Below are 8,697 nucleotides of genomic sequence, written 5' to 3'. Positions count from 1 at the left end.
TTTCACTACAGATTTAACATATTCAGTAACATACTCCAGAGCAAGAGTACATCTCTTTCACAAGTGGGTGCAAGATTCTAGGTTCACAGTTGAATTAATACAGTTATACAATATTGAACTCAGTATAAGCCCTATAAGAAATAAAATTGAATGCATTTTTTAATCTTTAAAAAAGATCTCCATTTCATTTTAGAATTTATTATTCTTTGCAGAAAGACTCATTGTTTTTGCTACTAACACTGAGATGTTGGTACATACATCTCTACTCTGTATGCATCTGATTATTACTAGTCATAATCGGTTGCACTTGGATCCTTGGCGCCTGTGTATGTCTATAAAATCAATGGTAATGTTTATCACATCTGCTAATTAGCATGACTTAAATTTCCATGCTTCCTCCTCAAATATAATACATTTTTTAAGATTTGTTGATTTTGTGTGTGTGTGTGTGTGTGTGTGTGTATCACACAGAACATCCCAAACCATCTTATTCGGCTATACACCCACTTCCCAGATGGCACCCTCCCATAGCCTCCCTCCCCCCACTAGAGCCCTTATACTCTGATATCCCTGCTACTGTCTGCTGTGTTGTCGGCACCCCAGCCAATCCCCACTACTTGCCCTTCTGGTGAATTTAGTCAGCCTATCTAAAGGTCTTTGTTTTAGGATGGTCAGCTGGAACAGCAAGAATCTTATCAACCCTCACCAAGCTTCCCTTTTGAACCACTGACCAGGATTGGTCACACGACTAAACTCAAAGGTCACATGACTAAGTCACGGATAAATGGAACAGAATAACGGTGGTTGACTTAGTTAACCTGGTTAATCTGGTTAAGCTGGTTAATCTCCTCCCCAGTGGAACTAGGAAAGGGTTACTGTCACCACCACCTACCACCACCACCACCACCACCACCAATTATCACTTAGCACCTTATCACTAGATTTTGTTTGAGAAACAAAATCGCAAGTTCTGCCCCAGCCCTATTGAGTAAGACTTTGCAATTTCTGGAGATTGCTGAGGTAATTTACATGACCTTCATCTGAGAAACACCATCCAGGATACCAGTGACGTCCACACCGCCTTGCTGATCACATGATCTGGCTCTGTATTTCTTTCCTCACTTGCTCTTCTGTCACAAAAACCAGAGTGCCACCAATGCTTCACAAGGCTTTGCTAAATCTACTGTTTTTTTATATACAACATTATTTTTTATTTAATAACCACATGATTAGAAGAAGCATTTCATTACAGCTTTAAGATATTCAGTAACAATTTCCAGAGCAAAGATACATCTCTTTCAAAAGTGGCTGTAAAATTTTTAGGTTTTCTTAAATGCTTGTATTTAATAATGCCTGATAGAGAATGTGTATTTATATTCTTACACAAAATAAATTAAAACTTCTGAAAGAAATATATGCCAACTAATATTACAACAAAATATTTTGATTACCAACACTTTTTATTTTTAATTTTTTTTAACTTTACAAAAACTTTTTGAGAATTTCATACATGTATATAAGGTGTTTTGATCTACTCTATTAACAGATCCTTTCATTTCTCAAGAAGGGGCAGCACAGGGCTTTAGTACAAACTGAGCAATCTTCCAATTTCAACCAGATGAAGCTTTACTATCGTTCCTTCTCATTTCTCTGCTCATGCTAGATGTGTAATTACAGCCCAGTTCTTTGGATGTAATTGTCTTGGCTGTTGGAAATGTTTGTTCTGTCCCAGGCCTACTGAATAAGATGTTCGTTTGGTTGTTTTGCTTTTTCTGGTATAACCCTTTTACTGAGTCCATAGGATTGCAGATTCCAGTAAGAGCTTTTACACCAGGGTCTATGCCCTTGCCTAGACAAGCATTGCTTAATAGGACAAGGTTGCTTTTACTGACTCCTGTCCAGTGTTTGAGACTTTCAGACTTCAATACAAAAGGGACATGGAGACATTTCAGGAAAGAACAAATTTGGTTGAAGAACTGTAGAACCAAATCTAAGAGGAACTCTTAAAAAGTGCACTGTACTAGGCTGTAGACGGTGATAATGAGAACTCATCGACCATGCAGAGCTGGAGAGTACTTCACTGAGGCATTGTCCAAGCAGCTCCATCCAGTACTTCTGTTCTAAAAAGTATGCATAGTCAGGACTTGATAAAGAATAAAGGATTGACATGTGACGCTTTTCTTGATTTTCCTTCCTTCCTTCCTTCCTTCCTTCCTTCTTCCTTCCTTCCTTCCTCCCTTCATTTTTCTTGACTACCTGGCAAGTATCAGGCTCTCTTTTCTCACAGCATTATTATTTTACTTTAGTTAGCTGGAGAACGTATCCTTCTAAGAAATATAAATATGCCAATACAAAAGTACTCATTTATTGGAGACAATGTCTTTGACGTAATTCTGGTAACACCGTAACCATCTCAGTGTGTGATGCTGTTTCCTTCTATGGCATCAGACTTCCATGGTCATCCCCAGATGGCTTTGCCAGTCCCTTTTTTCATTCTTCCTGTGACTTACTTAACCTCTCCTCTCTTTTTGATCTATTCACTTTTGCCTTGAATGTGCCAAATCCTTCACATAGTTCCTTAACCAAGACTCTTTTGCTCCAACATTCCTTTCTGTGATTTGAGGCCTTCAAGCATTTTAAGCACATCTTTAAGACTATGCAACCTGATCACTTAACATTAATCACCTTTACCTCAGATTTTTTCTCTAATGTAGCGCTTATACTTTTGTTTAATGATGACGTCATCCTTTTGTATTTTAGAAGTTTGCTTCTATGCCTCATGGTAAGTTTTCAAAGGATAAAGATCCTATCATCATTATTGTCTGTGCTTCACTCGGCACTTGGTTACACGCCTGGTGAGCAGAACTCGGTTGTGCACCAATATTTCTGGCTATTCAAGCTGTGTGGGCCTCTGTTGGATTTACTCTTCTTGGGTTCTTTTGGTTGGTTTGGAAAATGTGGCCAGTTATCATCAATGAGTTATAACAAAGTGGCATGTGACACCTCTGGGCCAAAATTTGATTACCAGTGCAGGACCCCTGGGGTTTACATTTTCTCTTGTGGCTGTCACTATTTAGCTACTTGATCGACTGAATCCTAAAGCAACAAGAATGTCAGCTTACAGCAGAGCCCCAGTTGACCTATGACAAACACTGTGATTGAACAAGAAATGAACTTTCAACATTCAATCTCACTGAGATCTAGAGTTGTTTGCTACAAAACAAGGCCTCCTGTGTCCTGATTGATATACTTATAGAGAATAGTGCTCAATTAACTGTGAGCCTATATTCTGGCAATCCATAAGAAGCAATTAACAATTTTATCATCAGTTGTAAGTTGTTAAGAAAATTACCAAATTTAAACTCAACTGTCAAGAGAAGCATTGTGATGTCAGATGAAGAATGTTGCTGGACATGACCTTCCGGAGGTCATTGATCCTCTGGGAACTCAGCCTTGCAAAACTATTGAATAAATGAAAGACAGCAAGTGAATGCACCTGGACATGGTGATAGTAAATTATTGTAAGGGTTGGGCTTGGTGTATTTTTCTAAAAGGAGCATAGAAAGTAAGAAGTGCAAGACACTATGTGCATATCTATTTAAAGTATTCGTTTCTCTTCTTTTCTATATATCAGTAAAAATTTGACCCCTCTTTCTTTGATCCGTTTTTCAAAAATACCGAAGTTCAAGTGTTTAAAAATGCCTATTGAATATAAACAGATATTTAAGTCTAAATTCTACTTCCTCATCTTAAGAAACATTTGTAATGATTTATTTAATTTCTCTATGTGCTAGACACCAGTGACTCACACTAAATAAACAGACACATTGAGGAAAGAAAAGAAAAAAAAATAAGACACAGCACTAGCTTCTTGTGCTCATGGACAGAAAATGGAGATTGTCTGCTTCTGCAACTGTCAATTATACTACAAGACAAAACAAATAGTCCTGGGGCTAGAGAGATTGCTCAATGGTTAAGAGCACTGGCTGCTCTTGCAGAAGACCCAGGTTCAATTCCCAGCAGCCACATGGCAGCTAGCAACCGTCAGTAACTCCAGTTCCAGTACTTGGGCATTACATGACATGGGTGCACTTACATGCATGCAGGGAATACACACGTACACATAAAACAAAAATAATAAATAAAATATCCTAAAAAACAAGTAGTCCTGGGCTTGATGATAGACCTCCCATGTGAGTGTAATGTTGCATTTTGCCTTCCTTTTTAGATGTTCGACCCTTTTTCAAGTGCAGTGAACTACTCAATACACTTAAAGTTCTCTCACAATCTAGAATCACAATCCTATTACAGTTTATAGTTACTGTCATGGCATGTTCTGGTTTGATTAAGCTCCTGGCTCTGAGAAAATATAACTGCAGTCCCTCATCATAAATAGAGGATGAGTCATCCTTCTGCAACAAACAACAGCTTGGATACAGTAACATCATCTTTCTACTTCTTAATACACCTATAACAGAGAAACACACCCCTCAGAAGCACTTTGTACATATCGTGATATGTTCTAGGAGAAACATTGTATTCCAAAGACAGGTTTTTGTTTCTAAGACCTTAGAAACAGGAAGGAAAAATCCCAACTTTCACATTTCATGTTTCAATTAAGGATCAGGCTTACATAAAAATGACAAAAACATAGGAGAGGGGAACTCAAATAAAAAGGTAGGGATACACACTTAATCTCCTCTTTCTCAATGGGTTTATTCCTGTTTTTTTCTTTAGTCTGTCATTGATCCTCACTTATTCAACTGAAGGAAGAATTGGAATGAATGAAAAACATTTAGGCCACTATAGCCTAAATTTTAAGGTTGTACAAAGCTGACATTTTCTCTTTCCTCAAGCATCTTATTATTTAGTGGGAAAGAAATACAGTTATTAAGCATACTCCAGGATAATGAATTACTAAGGTTGACTCAAAATATATACTCATTAAAAATAATGTTGTTTTAAAAAACATGCTGTCCTAGTTTAAAAAAAGACAAAATATAAAATCACACGGACAATGCAACATGATCTTAACTCTGTGACAATGTCCACTCATATCCTGTGTCCTCAGGGGAAAAATGTGGTATCTAATCGACAGACTGAGCACACCTATCTGTTTTTTCCTCTCTCCTCCAATTACACTGAAATGACAAACAAGAAAAGCAATAATCAGAGTTTGGATATGTTGTAGATTTCCTGGAATAGGTAGAATTGGACTGACAGAACAATAAAGAAAAACCAAATGAAGGTCACTGCTGCTGTAAGCATGAATATGGTAGAGGGTTTCAAGCTCAGTTATCCAGTAGGGATTTGTCAATAATTATCCGACCCATAAATTAAAAGATCATATAGGAACTGCTGGGCTAATCAGGATCCTCCCATGACCCTCTTGTGCTGAAGATCTGCAGCAGTTGTGATGGCTCCTGTGCTGAAGCCGAAACACCTGCTTACGTAGTAAAGATGGGGCATCCCTCCCAAGTGCTGACAGGGCAAAAATGCATGCGGGCCCAGTGTGACTATGCATGTAACTGTAATAATTAGGATGAGGAAAGGAGAGAAAACAAGAAACCATGGGCTTCTGATAGGAAAGGTTCCCAGACCTCTTGTTCTAGGAGGGGAAACTCCCCCACTGGGGTAATCTACTGCACACCTGACAATTCTATCCTATACCCTGGAAGCTGGCTCCCTCGCCACAACCTTCATTCACAGGATGACTCTGTCAGACGTGAGATGGAAAATCAATGCTGTGGAAGAAATAATGAGATTTCCAGATTATTGAAGACACAATCTACTATTATATAAAATTGTGTAAATATGCAAATGGACACATGAACATTAAACTAATGAGCAGGAATATTGACTGGGAACTCTTCCGGAACCCAGAGAGTAAGAGGGATTTCTAGAAGCTCTTCTGTCAGTCTAACGAGTTTTCAAGGGAGGGGACAAAGGGAATAGATAAAAGGACATTTTTAAAAAATTGGAGATATGCCAGGCATGGTGGCATATGCTCTTAATTTCAGCAGTAGGAAGGCAGTGACAGGCATATTTCTGTGAGACCGAAGGCAACTTGGTCTACACAGTGAGGTTCAGGCCAGCCGTGGCTACAGGGAGACCCTGTCTCAAGAAATAAAAAATAAAATAAAATAAAATAAAAATAAATAAAAATAAGAGAACGTTTTCAGCATGGCAGAAGAAAGAAAAACGAAGAGGAACTCAATAGAGGGATGCTTTTGGAAACTCTTGTCAAGAAATCCCAATGGACTCTGATATGTTTGGCCTTTGGAACAGAGTATGTTGCTAAGACTTGTAATGCTAACTACTCTTGCCTTTTTTCTCCTTCACATTTCTTATTCACCAGTCAAGGACTTTCTTTTCCCCCTACAGATAAGAGTTATGCAATTTGGGAGTCTTTTAGATAGGGCCACTGAAGGGGTACCCCAATTGCCTCACCCTAGGTACCTGTTCCACATGGAAGAAGCCAGAGCAGTCTTCATCCCAATTCCCTGTCCACAAGTAGGGTAACGTTTTCAGAGGATGGTGTGATAAGAATAGGATGTAGGAATTGGCTAGGCAGTTAGGGTGAAAAGACTCCAAAGAAAAGTAGCCAGCTTCTTGGCTAAAAGTCAACATGTCCTTGGGCCTCTTAGCAATATACTCCATTCCTAAGGCCAAAAATGTGTATTTGGAAGATTTTATCTAATCCTTAAAAGATTTTAGGGTTACCTCTTCAGAGGGGGAATGTTAGAGTAGCCAAAAGCCCCATTAAAAAAAATGTCACTTTCCTGGGTGAGTCCCCATGGCACCCACTGTGCTTTGACTCCCCCACCCTCATTCACCCTCCCAGCTCCCCTGCCATCTGTCTTCCTAGCCTGGGTACTGGGCCATTTCTTGTCTTGGCACCCAAGACCCCTGAACTGACCTCTTGGCCCAGAATCCCCACTGCTTCCTGACCCTTTGCATCCACACCAACCCAGTTCCTCCCAGTAGTCCCCAAGAGCCTTTGGGGCCTCTTCCCATCCCCACCTCCCTTTGCATTCCTGGGTGGGACAGCCACCAGCTTCCTGAGACCAGCATCTTTCCTGGGCCCTACTCCCAGGCCAGCCCAGTCCCCAAATGCCTGAGGGTAGCATCTTTCCTGGAGGGATCCAGACTTTAAGAGAAAGCCTGAGAGCATCTGATCCTCATCTGACTTGGGCCTCTCTGGGAACTCCTGAAGACAAAAGCAATTTGGCCACCCCAATATAAAATCAAAGGAGAGAACCTGAAGCCTAGACCAACCAGCTTTTCATGCCCAACAAGGAAACCACAAAGGCACATAAAGTTTACAAAAAGAAGCAGACCTAAACTCAAAAAAGGAAGTCTTGAATCTCACACAAGAATCAGAAACTACAAAAGAAATTGCCATGTCAAAGTCACAGAGAAAAATAATAACATGAAAAAACAAAATAATATATCCCCACCAAGCACCAATAGTCCTCTAGAGGAGCACAATGAGAATGCCCTAGAGATAACACAGGACATAGAACTCAAAAGAACAATTATAAACATGATAAAAGAATTCAGTGAATTTAAAGAACACAAAAGCAAAGAAATCAAAGAACTGAAAAAAGATAAGGATACACTTCTAGATGAATTCAGAAAAGAGTTAGCAGAATATGTAGAAATTTGGGGACAAAATGAAAATTCAAGCTCTATGAATTATGGGCATAAAAGAATTTTAGGTCAAACACATAGTTAATATTTTCATTTAAATCGTAGAAGAAAATTTCCCAAATCTAGAGAAAGACATGCCCATACAAATACAAGAAGCATATAGAACACCAAATAGGCAGGGCCAGAAATGAAACTCTCCATGACACTCATAGTAAAACCACTAAATGTACAGAACAAAGAGAAAATACTGAAAGCTGCAAAAGAAAAACAAGTCACTTACAAGGGAAAATCCATCAGAATTACAGCTGACTTTTCAGTGCAAACTATGAAAGCCAGAGAGCCTGGACCAAAGTATTCCCAGTTCTAAATGACCACAGATGCCAACCCAGATTATTTTCCCCAGGCAAAATGTCTATTATAGTCGAAGGGAAAAAAAATCTTCCATGACCTAACTAGGCTGAAAGAATTCATGTCCACAAAACCAGCCTTTCAGAGAGTTCTTAAAGCAATACAAAGAGCTGAAGAAAGGAACGACTATATACAAGGGGTTACAGAAAGAAACTCAATGAAGGTATAACTATGGAAATGTACAGCTATAGCAAGAATGTGAACAGAAATAAAAATGACAGATCTCTATACACATCTTGCATTAGTAATATTAAATATCAATGGATTTAACTACCCAGTCAAAAGATACAGACTCGTTGAATGGATTAAGAAACAAAACCCATCTTTTTGCTGTCTGCAAAAAACTCATCTCACTTTCAGGGACAGGCACTACCTTAAGGTGAAAGAATGGAAAAAAGCAGGCATTGCAACTCTAATATCTGATAAAATAGACTTTAAACTAAAACTAATCAGAAGACATAAAGAGGGCTACTTCATTCTGATCAAAGGAACAATTGACCAAGAAGATATTACAAACATGAACATTTATTCTCCAAACTTTAGTGCACCCAGCTTCATAAAAACAGCACTACAGGACTTTAAGACCCAGATTAATCCCAACTCATTAATAGTAGGGGACTTCAATACCCCATTGTC

This window comes from Nannospalax galili, unplaced genomic scaffold (assembly GCF_000622305.1).
Source record: "Nannospalax galili isolate Female #2095 unplaced genomic scaffold, S.galili_v1.0 scaffold1486, whole genome shotgun sequence".
In the NCBI taxonomy this organism is placed as follows: domain Eukaryota; kingdom Metazoa; phylum Chordata; class Mammalia; order Rodentia; family Spalacidae; genus Nannospalax; species Nannospalax galili.
Note: the sequence above shows the minus strand (reverse complement) of the source record.